General features: G+C 40.9%; 1 protein-coding gene across 12 annotated transcripts in view; it reads left to right on the forward strand.

The window, feature by feature from the left end:
* Positions 1-15,849, forward strand: part of TENM4 (teneurin transmembrane protein 4) — an 879,437-nt gene that overhangs the window by 362,815 nt on the left and 500,773 nt on the right. For 3 of the 12 annotated variants that reach the window (XM_040544433.1, XM_040544442.1, XM_040544434.1), the window contains exon 2: positions 15,540-15,682. The exons of the other annotated variants lie outside the window; for them this stretch is intronic. The gene's annotated coding sequence lies outside the window, so the exon portion shown is untranslated. The remainder of the gene's footprint in view (positions 1-15,539; positions 15,683-15,849) is intronic. 12 annotated transcript variants of the gene reach the window in all.

Here is a 15,849-nt window from a genome sequence, read left to right on the forward strand (position 1 = left end):
TAGTTTTATGTGTTTGCATTGACACTGAGATACAATTTGATAATGAATAGCAGAATGGTAGAATACTTTGGATTAAATTACAAGGGATGAAAGACAACAGTAGGCATCTGTTGCAGACTTTGAAATGAAAGAAAATATAAATTCCTTAGACTGGCTATACAAAAGCTGGATACAGGATATAGTATTCATGTGGTATTTTAACTGTCTAGACATCTGTTAGGTAAAAAACATTGTTAAGGATGGATCATCAAAAACATTCCTGAATTGCACAGAGGAAAAACTTTATGAGGAGGAAAAAAAGATAACTGAATCTAAAGAAGCTGTTATGCTTTTATATTTTAGCAGTTAGAAAAAAAAAAAAAAAAAAAAAAAAGTGTAAATCATGAAGCTAGTGGCCCCAAATTATTTTAGTATTTTAGTTCTTTATGAATTGGTGCCCAAAACACAGCATTCACTAGACCAAAGGAGAGAGATTCTGAGTGAGATTCATCCAGTAGAGATCTACAGTTGTCTACAGGTCTTTACATTTCTCTAGCTAGGTCTTCTGGTCTCTCTCCATGGTCAGTGAAAATAAACACTTCCAGAATGTAGTTTGTAAAACTGAGTTTTGATGTTTATATCAGGATGAGCTTAGTTGTATCGTGAACATGTCAATTTTTTTATTCCATTAAGTTTACGAAAGCCTAAAGTGACTGGTTCGGATGTGAATTATCTACAGTGGAGATATTAAGAGTTACCTAAGAAAATTTCCACCTTTTGTCTCAATTAAGAAATCTACAGAAATTGTTTAAGTGAAAAATGGCCTTAAAGTTCATGTTTTCATGGAGGTGGGCTTGCCCTACAGGCTGTGACTTATTTAAAAATCTTACTGAAGGGCTAAAATTAAATTCAAACTTTTGCAGGGAAGTGTCCATTGAGATGCTACTCAAACCTGCCATGTCACAGCTACGTTTATTGCTTTCACCAATCTTAAAGAACATTCTAATTGTATTTTCAGCTAATAGTAAGAGCAAAATCTTGACTGAAATGATGGAATAGGAAGTTATATAGGTTCCTTGTTGTATTTGAACCATCTGCAAATCCATTTGATATATTCCAGGTACATGCTTCCCTTTGAAGAGGTTGATGGCTCCATTTTTCCTTCTGGCCAACAGACAAACATAAGAGAGAGGTCCATAAGAGAGGGCTGCCATTTGGCATATATACAGTCAGTCATACTGAGAGGGGGAAAAAAAAAAAGCAAAAAAAAAAAAAAGCTATATCAGTGAACAAGGGTGTAGCACTCAGTAGGATCAGGGCAAGACATAAAAGGATAAAAGGACTGAACTACTCTGATCAATTCCCATCCAAATCTTAAGAAGGGCCTTCCAATTTCTGCTTCAAAATAATAAGCTATGTTTAATCACTACGAAATAGTGTAAGGAGAATGGGAGATGTCAGAAATATGTGCTTCAAGTAACAAAATGAGATTTGACCTAGAAAAATGTAGGCTAATAAGTCTGAGAGGGAAATAATCTAAAGCACCGTTATTAAGTCAGACAAAGATACCTGGAAAGCAGAAATGTCAAAGGAGACCTTGGGGTTTTAGAAGACAGCAAATAATATACATGTGTGCTGGAATACTAGAGAATGACAAAAAGGCATGGTGTGATTTGGATCTGTATGTGCAGAGTCTTCATTCCTTTGTCCACGGGGAGGTGATTTTCTTGCCGTATGGCAGTGATGAGATTGCACCTCGAATCTACTCATGTATGTTGACAAATTGAAGGGAATTCCGAGAACAGCAGCAAAAAAATCATTAAGGGGCTGAACAAGTTGACTTGGTAGGAAAAAGAAAGCCATATATTCAGAGGATAAAGGGAAAAGATTGTTTCTCTTATCCCAAGGTGACAAAGACAGGCATGATGGGATTATGTTAAACAAAAGAAAAATTGAGCTGCAAAGCAGGAAGAAATTCCTGTTGCAGTGTAACATAAAAGAATTTTCCAAAGTATTTGGTGGAAGACACTTAAGGTAATTAAAGGGGGATGTCAGTATGAAAAGGGTAATCAGAACACAATTTGTTCTGGCATTTTTACAAGTGACTTATGTTGTTATTAAAAATTAAAAGAAATGAGAATCAGCAGCCTATGTTTTCAGTTTGTTTATCCTGCTACTGCATACGTTTTTTATCTGGTACTCAAGCTGGTAGAAGCCCGGCATCCTTGTTATCTTGTTGACGATGTAGTGGTGACAGTCTTCCAAAAGAAGCTTTGGATATGCTAAACACTTTTTGAATACTTTCTTGTGACATCAAGATCAGGGTAGAAATGACTGATTTAGACTGCCTTCTTATATGGATGTATCAGAACTTGAAACTCCATAAATAGTCAACTGAGAAAAATATTCACGAAGATGAAATCAGATTTCTGAGGAAGGTGGTTTGAACAAGCTCCTTCACAAGTATTTGCATAATGAAACAACATCTATCGCTCTAAAAAAAAAATGTTAGCTGTTTGCATTGAAGAAAGGAGAAACTCTGTCACTTATGCTGAGCTCAGATATCTTTCTAATATATATTTCTAATTATGTATGGGTACATAGTATACAGTACTTAAAGTCTACTTGCGGAGAGGTTTCACTAAAAAATAAAATTACTCAATTAATAGAGAAAAAAATCTAAATCACTATGTCATTTTTAAACCTTGTTTGAGTAGGCTACTTCATCAGATGCTTCATAGTAGAGAAGAATTTGCAGTGGCAAGGGTACGGATTAATAAGTCTTTTCCAGCAGTAATTGCAATTATCTTGTGATGAGACTTTTTCACCATTTTACATTGGACTCCCTTCACAGCTAGAGTGTATGGCCAATAATACAGGGAGCTCATTTCTTCTGCTATTTAGCTATGAAAAATTAATGGCAATTAACTTCTAACAAGTTGACAGAAAATAGAATCTTAATGCCATTAGAACCTTAAACTATGGAAGCTCCATTTGCTTTTTTATCTCATAATCTGTTAATCTGCTTTAATATTTATGGATAATGATAGTTATATTAATTTCTCATTATTTTCACTCCCTCCCTCCTTCCCCCTCTTTTCTCTTGTTAACTGAATCTGTTTCTTGAAGAATAAACAAACTGATTTGTGTATACATTTCCCAAATGTGTGTTTGACAGAACCATCAGGTGAATGTGTCCCACACCATAAGTTTCCTGGGCCAGCATCTCAGAAATTTCTTTGCCCCACTGTCATATAATGGCCTGGAAACAGATGTGGTCTGGACAGGAAGAAGACAAGGGGACGATGGTTGGCTCCGTTGCTGCTCTGCAGTCACACAGGCAATAACTAGGGCTGCACTGAGCAATGCTCTAAAAAGCCTGCTCACCTCCTACACTTCCGAGTAAGTCTGCTCCCTTACAAAGGGACCTCACAGTGAAAGGGCTTTGAGTCATCAAGTTCATCAAGTTCTATCAGTTTTCATGTACATCTGGTCTACCATTTCCAGTATATTTTCCTTATTACCAAGAAGATTTACCGTAAAAGGGTGTCTCTCACATTCATTAGCTTACTTTTTAACTGAAAAATTTTACTTACCATAAGAGAGGAGAAAAGGGACTGTGTAGAGAAGGTGTAAAGCAGCTCTTCAGCCAAGCTGACTAGGACAAATTTAGTGGACCTCTTTCATTAGTTGCGAAGGTCATGTCTGATAGACTTCTGTGGCGCTGCACCAACGTAATTCAAAGCACAGTTTGTTCCAGTGAAGTTGGTCCTGATTTCCTGTTGCAGTTGTTCTGGCTTTTAAGCCATTTAATAGTGTGAAGTGAGTGTAAAAGTATTCCTGGGGTGATTGGCCATGATTTTAGATTCCTTATACATTTACTTTTGGTTCATAAATGACTATTCAAGGAAGGCAACAGGGGAAAGACTCTTTAATTTGGCTGATCATTCCTTGATTCCACACCATGTTAATTTCTAAAGGAACATTCTTACGTGTTCTACATGTCTGGAAGTATTTAACTTCAAAACACTTCTTTCATTCTACAAATTGAAAGGTATTTGAACCTACATACTGGATTGCTAAGCTCCCTCTGGATATTACTTAGGCTTAGCGCAGAAGTAGAATACAGTAGCAATGGGCTTTTCATAGGTTTGGCCCGGTTTATCTTATTTTACATAACTATATCAAAACTAATCTCCCATGGTTTGTTTGCTATAAGTAGAAGGATAGTTTTTTAATGTACAAAAGGCCAGTTTATTCTAATGGGATGAACTCATCTAAGAAGGGCAGTTTGGTGCTCAAGACTCATGTCTCCCAGGGCATCTCACTGCACCATGTCTTTTTACTGTAGAACTATAACAATGTCAGCCCCTTGTTTGTTTATATTTAAATACCATATGGAATTTCCTAACATTAATTGAAAAGCTAATTAATGGATTTTTTTTTATGAGATACTTATTCTTCTGAATTGTCTTTGCTAGTTACTGCTGAAGAATTGTATGGCTTTGAAATACAATAAGTAGCCTGAAAATATCCAGTAGCAGTGAGTTCAAAACACATTGTTGATTTCCAGTGCCGGAAAAGCAGTGTTGCCTGTTGCATTCAGATATAGACAGATCTGATTCCTGTAGCTGAACAAGTACCAGGTGGTTCTGCCCCCTTGTTTAAGAGGTGGACCAGCTCCTTTTTGTGTTATTAATACATTAACCTCCAGGAGGTTTTGTTTGGTTGCTGACCTATTCCCCAGTGACTGCTTTCAAGTGGAAGGAGAGGTAAATCTGACAAGGAAGCAATAATTCATGGACAAAATGACATCCCCAATGAAGCGCTGTGGCAGTGGAAAGATTTTCCGAGCAGACACATGCATCCCAGCTCACCCCTGGTGGAAGTTTATTTACTTCAATGTGTCTCCTCCAGACTTGATTTTGGTGCAGTGCATCTTAAACATAAGACCAGTTTGCTATTTCAGAGCTCTCACACATTGGTAAATTTGACCCGTATCTTAAATGTTATATGAATTTAGTCATAACAACTTATTAGCCAGGCTCTGTTGTATGTATGTGCTTCCTGGTGAATTGCATTGTGTATGACAAGAAGCAGTGGACTTCAAAGAAAAAGCATGTACGTGAGTTGCTTGTATGAGCTGATCTTTTGGCAGAAGTTACACAAAAGCAAGAAAAGCACCACCTTAACAGGGACGAAAGACACAAAAAAAAAAAAAAAAAAAAAAAAAAAAGCAACCTTTCCTTTCCCTGTGAGGCCATTAATTCTAAGGAAAGAAGAGGGCCATAATTCTTCCACGAAACCAAGTAACAATCTTTTAATAAGCATCATTAAGTCTTTAGATTGAAATAAGAGGCTATCTGCCCTTTTATCCCATATTATATTGCCCAAATTCCTTTTTGCCATCCTCACTGTGGTTAGATGAAAGCCCCCTGTTTTCATATTGATCACTAAAAGCACTTTCCCCTTGTACCAGTTCACTGCATCACTTCTAAATGCAGTTCATCTGATCTCTCTAGCTTTGCCTGCTGCTCATTCAAGGCTACAAAAACTGTAGTTTCAGGCAGGTCTTGGAACCAAATGATCGTGTTTCTTACCTCATTCCAGTGGATAACATTAGAATCTTTGTTTAGGTGGGACTCAGAATAAAAATAAAGCTCGCTTTGCTTTCCCATGCATGCCCACACATGTGTACACCTATATATATATACACCCCTCTTTCTCCAAAAGGGTTATATGAAGCCAGAACAGTAGACATCTGTGTGTGTTTGTGTGTGTTCATGCTTATTAATTTTCAGTAAAATACTTTCCAAATGCTAGATGATGGGGAAGCATAGCTGCATTAAAATGTTACCCCAAGTACAATCTAAGCTCTTCAAACCTGTGGATTGAGGGGTTCTCAGAGATATTCTTTTTCACTGGCAAAAAGCAAGTTGCTGTTTGATAAGGAAATTGATATATGCAAACAAAGTCATTAGTTTAGAGGTTAAGTTAATTGAGAAATTATTTTTAAACTGGTCTGAGCTTGTGTTATGCTGTTTCCTTACAGTTGCTTGCCTGTGGCTGTAGTTCTTACTTCCACTTGCAGTTTTTATTTGCATGGAATTTTACCAGTGTGAGACTCAATGGAGTGGTTCCATGTCTGTATTCCCTTCTTCTATCTCTGTCAGACAAAAGAAAACAAATCCAGATTCTAGCTTGAAGGAAAACCATTTGCAGTGATAAGAACCAACCTCATGTATCAGATAGTGTGGAAGCTCAGAACAACATTTTAAGGGCCTGTTCCTGGGCTAAAATGAAGTGACAAGCAGAGACCCACACAGCAGGTTGGATTTTATGAACAAACATCAGCGGGGTATCTGCCATGTTCAAAGCAGTCTGCAAGCTGCAAACTCAAAATCACACAGAATGCTTGTCTTTGAAATAATTCAATCCTCCCGTAGTAAAATCCTTACCAGTCTTTGGCAGGGCATGTTACCATCTTGTTTATATTAATGTTCCCAGCATATCTTGATTTCACAATGATATAAGGAGCACTTTCTCTATTGTGTTCCTTGTGCCAAGCAGATATATTCTGTATATATCTGATACCTTGGATTAGGTTGTCAGCAAATGAGAACAACCAGTAACTTCTGGCCAGGCTTCGCCCTCCCTGCTCCTTCCCACAAGATTTAATTGATCGGTTTCATCATATGCAGCTTAACCTTATGCAAGAATGTGAAAGAGCATATGGTTTCGATCCCCGAAAGATAATTGACCCCCAGGTGATTTCAGTAAAATGGGAAGAAAAAAAATATAGTGGGGTTGTTTTTGGAAAGGACAAGAAAAGAAGGAAAGAGGGGAATGATTTCACCTCCGGTAGCTTTTGAACTCTGAGCCCTAAAATCTCGGGTTTGATTAATGCACTCAATCCACTTATTATGGGAAGGATCAGTTGAAGCAGATCTCAAGGTCTCCTGGTCATGAAATCGAAGCCCTACAGCATCAGTGTGAACTTCCTACACCAGCAAGACCATTCCCTTACTCAGCAATGAGCTTTCTTGCTCTTGCTAGTCTGATCACAGAGTACTCTCTAACAATGTTTAGAGAAATAATATTGCTCTGGCTTCTCTTGCCTCCTCTAGGAAGATGAACTCCACAGTAACCATTGGACATTCAGTATAAATTTTTCTTGTATTCCTCTCCTCAATTTGCAAGTCGAAATCTATTTCTTACGTTTATTGCCTCTACTTTATGCTTTTCTTTCTGTGACACTGCATCTGTGCTGTACTGGCAATGCATGATAGGAGATGGGCTGTTAGATTTCTACGTCAAGTCCTATACTCATAGTCTTCCCTACACAGTCTAAACATATTTGTAGACTTTTCATCTGATAAAGGTCATCTTCTGAAATGCAGAGGTGCAGAAGAATCTTCCTTAATCTGAAAACAGATTAGCTGCAATGATCTTTGCTACAGACAGTTCTTTTGTAGAAGAAGGAGGCTCAACATGTTCTGGACAGGTTCACCCTTGCTTAAAAGGAATTTTGAATCATGCCAATGTCTTGCAGTTGCAGCTTGGGAGATTTTGAGCAGGGGCTAATATTGAGAAATAGAGAAGAGAATTTAAGAAAATAAATTAAGAGTGACTGTGAAAGACCTATATTCTTCCTTCTCTGTCCTCCAGCGACTAGAAGAAGGAAAGATGAAGAAAACAACATTTTTCTTTAATAAATTCAGATGGGAGGCAGAACTCCAAGTATGTTGCTTGCCTACTATAGGCACAATGACATGAAACACGAAGCTGTCAAGCAGGGAGCAGAGCTGATCCAGATCTGGCAAGTCTAACACACTGAGTTCAACAGCCTAGACTCCCTCCTCTCCAGCCCCATCAGCAAGGGTTAAATCTTATATGTTCATTCGGCAGTGAGACCCAAAAAATGCCATCTCACTTATTGAATGGTCTCTGGCACCAAATGCAGTGGGGTGGCAGGTGATGTGGCCCTGGTGACGTGCTCAAAGGAGCCCTGTTGGGTAACACGTCTCTTCTTTGAGCTACCCACTTCATTTGATACAGTGCACACTCACTGCTCCCCCTGGCCTGCTTTGAGTCCTGGAAAGGACAGTGCTGCAGAAATCTATCCTTCTGCTATCAAAAAGCCACATAGCCTCAGTCGGAGATGCTGTCCTACACCAGGTGGTTGCCCTTAGATCTCTTTGAAAGAGTCTTCCATATTTAGTTGCTGGATCTGCTTCTGGCTTGGAGACTAAGCCCTTTTGAGTCAGTAAATCCTGGCAAATGTTTCAAGCACCTGCCTTGCTTCTGGCTGAATGCTGAGCTGTGCTACAGTTCGGCAGTTGCACGGTGTCTTTCAGGCTCTGAAATCCTGGATCTGTTGAGATGATTCTCCTGCAGTTCCGTGGGATGCTCCTTTTGACACCAACCATCTGCCAGTTCTGGCTGTGCAGGTATAAAGCACGTGTGCCAACCTGACATAGTGTCAGCACTTAAAATCCCCCAGCAATGTGTGTTGTGTACAAACAAAATGCTTCTTTCCAAGTATGGAGGAAAAATAACATTCTGAAAAAAAAAAAAAAAAAAAAAAAAAAGTCCCCAAGCTCCCTGGAGAGAGAGAAAAAACAGTAAATACTGAAAAAACAGTAAAATTCTTGCCAATATCAAAAGATCAGGTGATAAAGGAGGAGGAAAACTGTCATCTATGATAGAATTAACACATGGTTAGGCAACGAGATACATGGAAAGAGGTTGATAATACCAAAATCCATTTGTATCAAGTGCAGCCATGGCAGCAGCACATGGCCACCAGGTCTATCACAGAGACTGGGAGGGACTTTTGGAGATCATCTATCCCAACGTCCCTGCTCAGAGCAGAGTCAGACACAGCAGCTCAGGGTTGTGTCCAGTCAAGTTTTTAAAATCCCCGAGAATGGAGACTCTGCAGCTTCTCTGCACAGCCTGGTCCAGTGTTCACCCAACTTCCGCCAGGCCAGCAGCTTTATAGTTTTCATTTCTCCACAGTTGATTCTCTGATATAGAAGATGTGTATGTGTAGGATAACAGCCCTTATTCAGTAGACCACAAAGGTCTCTTTACAAGGCTTTGGCAACCTGATGGTTTCTTGATGACTAAAGTATCCACTGAGCTTTCTCAGATGAAGCAGAGTGACCCTTGGTCCCAGTATTATTCATCTTATTTAACAAAGGATGTTCTGGCGATACATTCAGGATCAAGAAGAGTTTTGTTAATGCTGGAGGACGGTGCCAATATTGTAGCCAATTAATGTGCCTGTTCCTACTAATGATAAATGAGTCTGTCGTCAGTTCATCTGGCATTGTGCCTCCAGCCTTACATAATCATTTGTGGATATACCCAAGGGTTTCAATAGCTAATATTTCAACTTTTACAGGTCATCATTCAAAAAAGATGGACTTGGTAAATAGTAATCTGCAACAGAAAGCTGGAGGTGGAAAAAAAAAAAAGGATACAGGTGATGATTAGCTCTGTAAAATGGACTCAAACCTATTGGTGGAAGAACCTTTTTGGTTTTATTTCAAACAATGTTCTGTGACAGGAGAGAAGGAAAAAACATCTGAAGAACACTGATGGATCCAGTCATGTTTAGCTTTCATGAGTTAATGGCTCATTTGTAATTGAAATTTGCAATGGTTCTGAAATTGCAGGGAGTGGTCTGAGGCCCGACAGGAATAATAATGACTTGAGACAAAATTTCTTGGTAGAAACTGAAGTTCTGCTGTTCTTCTTTGGGGGAAACACAAGCCACAGAATGAGAGCCCTGCAGTTCCAAGGTTAGCAGAGGAGCTGGCAGGTAGAGGGAAATCCAGGGAGGGAAGCAGTGAGCATGAAACAATCTCTGTGTGTCTCCACGAGTGCAATGTTGTGTTGTATAACCAAGGCTTTTTGTCTGTCAGCCAGGCACTTGAGCTGAAAAGCCTGTTCACAAGGTCCTTGGAAGACTGTAATGGCTCCCCTGTTCAGGGCAATTCACATTGTCTAACAATTTCACGTTAATTCAATGTGCAAATGTTGGGATCTGGGCTTTGAATTCTTTAATGGTTACAATCCTCAGTTAGTCAAGGCACAGGCAACAGTGGGAGGCAGGCAGAGGCAATGGATGGCTCTGCTCAGCTGGATGTGCCACCAGATAAGAAGACTGTGGTGGCCATGCCCAGCTTGCCTTGTTGCTCCTTCTGATGGTTTTCTGTCCATACTCTTATGGATAGATCACTATGGACCAGCTCGTCACAAAGACCAAAGCACACCATCACAAGTCAATTCCTCTGACTTAACAAGGGCATGAAAGTTAGCTCTAGCCTAATTTTAAACAGCAGATCTCTGAAGTCAATGGAGAGAGGCACCTTCAGAGGGCAGTTCGGAGCAGGAATCTAACTATAAGGCCAGCATTAACCTTTATGACTATTCGACTTTCTCCAAGAGTCAATGATATTAATTCATAGCTGAGCAGAGAAGACTTTGGTTAAGGGGCAGCCCCAATATCAATAAAAGTGCCACAGTGTGCTCTCTGTATCACAAAACTGCCATATGTCTCCACTTATGGGGATTGGGCATGTGGGCTGAGAAGGGAATTGCTTTCCCAGGGCAGGTTAACGTAACAAAAAGTGAGCAGCTCTGCAGCCCTTAATCTCCCTAAAGCCCATAGTCTCAGCCCTCCTATGCTTTAGTCCGTGCTATGCTTCATTATGAAGTCTTTAAACACCTAAGCTAAAGATAGAGAAAGTCATTTATAAAGAAAACACAACTTTGGCTCCTTTAGTGGGATTTTTGGAGAAAAAGTAAGGTTCCTCTTGGGTTAAGCTTATTAGATTTTGTAATTTTGTTTATATAATATTAAAAACTCCAAGTGCTATGGAGTAGACACCCAAAATGAACATTCAACTCTATAATATTTAATAACTCAAAATAAATCAAGATATTCAGAATTGGCAGTTTTAAACATTACAGCAAGGGTTTTTTCTTCCAAATATGGAACACCTAATTCCTATTTAGTAAAAAGATCTTACGGTTTTGTTTTGATTTTTAATAATAATATTGTTTACAGTATTCCAGTAGTTACAGCTTCAAGAAGGAAACATAAATTAATGCTTGAAGTATAACAAGATACTTTGAACTTGTGCCTTTTTATTATTATTATTATTATTATTATTATTGCTGTTGTTATTGCATTTTTGTTTGGTTTTGGCTTAGGTTTTAATATAAATTTTGTATCATCAAGAGGTATCCTGTACCAATCTTCTTGGATTTAATTATGTCTGGAATATACTGCTTGTTGTAAACAAGGCACAGTTATTTAACATGCAGATTTTAGTTCAGGGATTTGAAGCAGCCTAGTGGGCTAAGAAATATACTCCATATTTCCATTCATTTGCTCATAGAACTTTGTCAGGACTCACCAGATACCTTTGAATAATCTCAATTTTCTTTGTGTTGTGATTTTTCTTTTCCTTATTGAATTAATGTTATGAATACATTAATGGAGCTGCTGGTGGAGAGAAGATACACTGTTTCATTTCCTTCCCTGCTATAAATCAGCATAGTGCCACTTACATCAGTGAAGCTACTATTTACCCCCCAGTTGAACATCTCCTTCTTCAGTTCTAATATTAACCCAGTTAAAAATAGGTGTTTTATATTTAAACCTCTGCTTCCTGAAGTGACAGTAGGTGGGGCAACTTGTAACATGATCAACAATTACAGCATTATCTCTACTGGAATCCATTTATGTCAGCTCCTAACAATCAAAACATAACAACCTTTTGGAAGTGCCATTGCTTTAATTTTTACAAAAATAACAAGGATGTTATTTAAAAGGCACGTGAGCTCTGATCACGTGCATACTCACATATGTGCATAAACAATGTGCAATATGAAAACGTAGGCATCTTGGTACGCAGCCTGATTCCTGAAGCATTACTTGTGGAAAGGGGTGGTGTGCATGCAATTTGTATGGGGAATGGCAACATGGTAGGGTTGGGAACTCAAGGCCCTGTTTTCAATTCATAACTTGTGATTTATCTTTATAAAACACCCAGAGTCATTTGAAATGACCAGAGCCATTTGAAATGCACAAACTTATTCAAGAGACTGTCAGAGAAGGTGCAGGATTTGCAGGAAACCCGTGTCTTTCGGGAGTGGCAGCTGAAGGACATTCAGTGTAATTAGGGCACTTCTAGTGGACCTGGACCATTTTGGATGAACAGCTAAATTGAGCTGTGTCTTCCATCTATAGTCAAAATTTTTCCAAGTTATTTTTTCATAACACTGAGGGGCATGTTAATTGTTATGGGAAGTTATTGGCCCTTAGCAAGACTATATACTGGCTCATTTTTACAGCTGTGCTGCATATTTCACCTGTGACTGTTTTCACTAAATAAGTGACATTGCCTGAACGTACCTCACAGTAAAATATATAGGTTTAAGTGCTATGAAATGGAGAATTGTGTTCGAGACCCCATTAAGTACTGAGTTGCTGAAAAAAATACTTAGGACACTTCCAACTACATTGCAAAATGTCTGAACAGTATGGGCCATGGAACTGAGACAGTCATTTTTGACGTACGTTGAAGCAATTGGTCTTACCCATGTGTTAGACTCTCGGGTCTGTCGCTAATTTCTTAAAAAAAGACCAATAAAAGTCTGTAGAAACTACAACAATTTCGTGACATCTTTAAATTAGTGAATGGGGTTTGTTACCAACCCTAAGCATTAAATCTAGAAAGGAAGAAATACATTTGTTGTTAGACAATTTGCCCCATGGGAAGCATGGTTTCTCATTCTCCAGATTTAAATATGCGTACATACTAACATAGGCCCAATTTTATTCTGCTCACCTTGAAGGACCTCACATTAGATGTACAATTGCTCCTTATCCAGCCTTTGAGACCACATCAAAACTGTGAAGCCACCAATGGAAGGTGATATGTCGTATGTACTCCCATGTACTGATCCTGGAGAATCTCAGGTAGGAACGAGCCTGGCACATGCCATGATCCACTTCTGGTTGCCAGGGTTTTCTTCCTGTGGAAATCAAAGCATGGGGAGGCTGCTGGGACATAGATGCATCGCAGATATGGAGGAAGGTATCCATTTCTCAACACCAGTACAAACTTAAAGACAGATAAAAGTTGTCTGTTGTGACAGTAGCCTGGGAAGAAGGTTGTGTAGACACAGACACAGACACAGACACAGACACAGACACAGATTTCTAGGTTGGAAGAGACCTCAAGATCATCGAGTCCAACCTCCGACCTAACACTAAGCACTCCACTAAACCATATCGCTAAGCTCTACATCTAAACGTCTTTTAAAGACCTCCAGGGATGGTGACTCCACCACCTCCCTGGGCAGCCCGTTCCAATGCTTAATAACCCTTTCGGTAAAGAAGTACTTCCTAACATCCAACCTAAAACTCCCCTGGCGCAACTTTCGCCCATTCCCCCTCGTCCTGTCACCAGGCACGTGGGAGAACAGACCAATCCCCACCTCACTACAGCCTCCTTTAAGGTAACTGTAGAGAGCGATAAGGTCGCCCCTGAGCCTCCTCTTCTCCAGGCTGAACAAGCCCAGCTCCCTCAGCCGCTCCTCGTAAGACTTGTTCTCCAGACCCCTCACCAGCTTGGTCGCCCTTCTCTGGACTCGCTCGAGCACATCCATGTCCTTCCTGTAGCGAGGGGCCCAAAACTGAACACAGTACTCGAGGTGCGGCCTCACCAGAGCCGAGTACAGGGGGACAATCACTTCCCCAGACCTGCTGGACACACTGCTTCTTATACAGGCCAGGATGCTGTTGGCCTTCTTGGCCACCTGAGCACACTGCTGGCTCATATTCAGCCGACTATCAACCAGTATTCCCAGGTCCTTCTCTGCCAGGCAGCTTTCTAACCACTCATCTCCCAGCCTGTAACTCTGCTTGGGGTTGTTGCGCCCCAGGTGCAGGACCAGGCACTTGGCCTTGTTGAACTTCATACAGTTGGCCTCAGCCCATCGCTCCAGCCTATCCAGATCCTCCTGCAGAGCCTTCCTGCCCTCGAGCAGATCGACACACGCACTTAGCTTGGTGTCATCTGCAAACTTACTGAGGGTGCACTGGACGCCCTCATCCAGATCATCGATAAAGATATTAAAGAGGACCGGCCCCAGTACCGAGCCCTGGGGGACACCACTTGTGACCAGCCTCCAACTGGATTTGACTCCATTCACCACAACTCTCTGGGCCCGGCTATCCAGCCAGTTTCTAACCCAGCGAAGCGTACGCCAGTCCAAGCCCCGCGCAGCCAGTTTCTTGAGGAGAATGTTGTGGGGAACGGTGTCAAAAGCCTTACTGAGGTCAAGGTAAACCGCATCCACAGCCCTTCCCTCATCCACCAAGCGCGTCACTTTGTCATAGAAGGAGATCAGGTTCGTCAAGCAGGACCTGCCTTTCATAAACCCATGCTGACTGGGCCTGATCGCCTGCTTGCCCTGCAAGTGCCGCGTGATGACCCTCAAGATAATCTGCTCCATGAGCTTTCCTGGCACTGAGGTCAAACTGACAGGCCTATAGTTCCCCGGGTCTGCCCTCCGGCCCTTCTTATAGATGGGTGTCACATTGGCTAGCCGCCAGTCAACTGGGACCTCCCCCGATAGCCAGGACTGCCGATAAATGATGGAAAGCGGCTCAGCCAGCTCCTCTGCCAGTTCTTTCAGTACCCTCGGGTGCATCCCATCGGGCCCCATCGACTTGCGCACATCCAAGCTCCTTAGCAGGTCGCCAACCATTTCCTCATGAATAGCGAAGGCCACATCCTGCTCCCCATCCCCTTCCGCCAGCTCAGGGCACTGGGTATCCAGAGAACAACCAGTATTGCCGCTAAAGACTGAGGCAAAGGCGGCATTAAGCACCTCAGCCTTTTCCTCATCCTTAGTAACCAGGTTTCCCCTCGCATCCAGTAAAGGATGGAGATTCTCCTTAGTCCTCCGTTTCACATTGATATATTTGTAAAAGGATTTTTTGTTGTCTTTAATGGCAGTAGCCAGGTTGAGCTCCAGATGAGCTTTGGCCTTTCTAATTTTCTCCCTGCACAGCCTCGCTACATCCTTGTAGTCCTCCTCAGTGGCCTGCCCTTTTTTCCAAAGATTATAAACCCTCTTTTTCCTGCTAAGCACAAGCCGCAACTCTCTGTTGAGCCAGGCCGGTCTTCTTCCACGCCGGCTCGTCTTTGGGCACGTGGGGACGGACCGCTCCTGTGCCGTTAAGATTTCCTTCTTGAGGAGCGCCCAGCCTTCCTGGACTCCTCTGCCCTTCAGAACCGCCTCCCAAGGGACTCGGCCAACCAGCGTCCTGAGCAGCAAGTGTAGGTACTTTACTACTTTTTTTTTTTTTTTTGTAGATACTTAAGTACTCACAGATAGGGGGAGTTTGTCCAGGTCTTTGGAATTTTGAAGTCTCCTACAAGGAATATCCTGACAGCTGCCATGCAAACAACCTTTACAAATCCATGCCAGTCTTTTCTGACACACAACACCTGGCTCCTTTTCTGTAGTGAGAATGGCTGGACCATTGCAGTGGTGCACTGATTTTTGTGGATGGTGAACACAAAAAGGGGATTGAGAAGACACCACCCGAGTTATTCTGACACATGACTTGAGTGCTTTCTATTCTTAGAAAAATGAGGATCTGAATTATGTAAGTACACCATCATTGTTTCTTAGATTTATGTGTAAAAATGAGAGAAAAAAAAATAAAACTTTTAGTCTATTATGTGTATGGGATTTATACATCTATCATTTTCTTTCAGTGTGCATTTATAGTTCAGTGGAGTTGATAAATCAAGACATTTCTTGTGATATTAC

This window comes from Cygnus olor, chromosome 1 (genome assembly GCF_009769625.2).
Source record: "Cygnus olor isolate bCygOlo1 chromosome 1, bCygOlo1.pri.v2, whole genome shotgun sequence".
In the NCBI taxonomy this organism is placed as follows: domain Eukaryota; kingdom Metazoa; phylum Chordata; class Aves; order Anseriformes; family Anatidae; genus Cygnus; species Cygnus olor.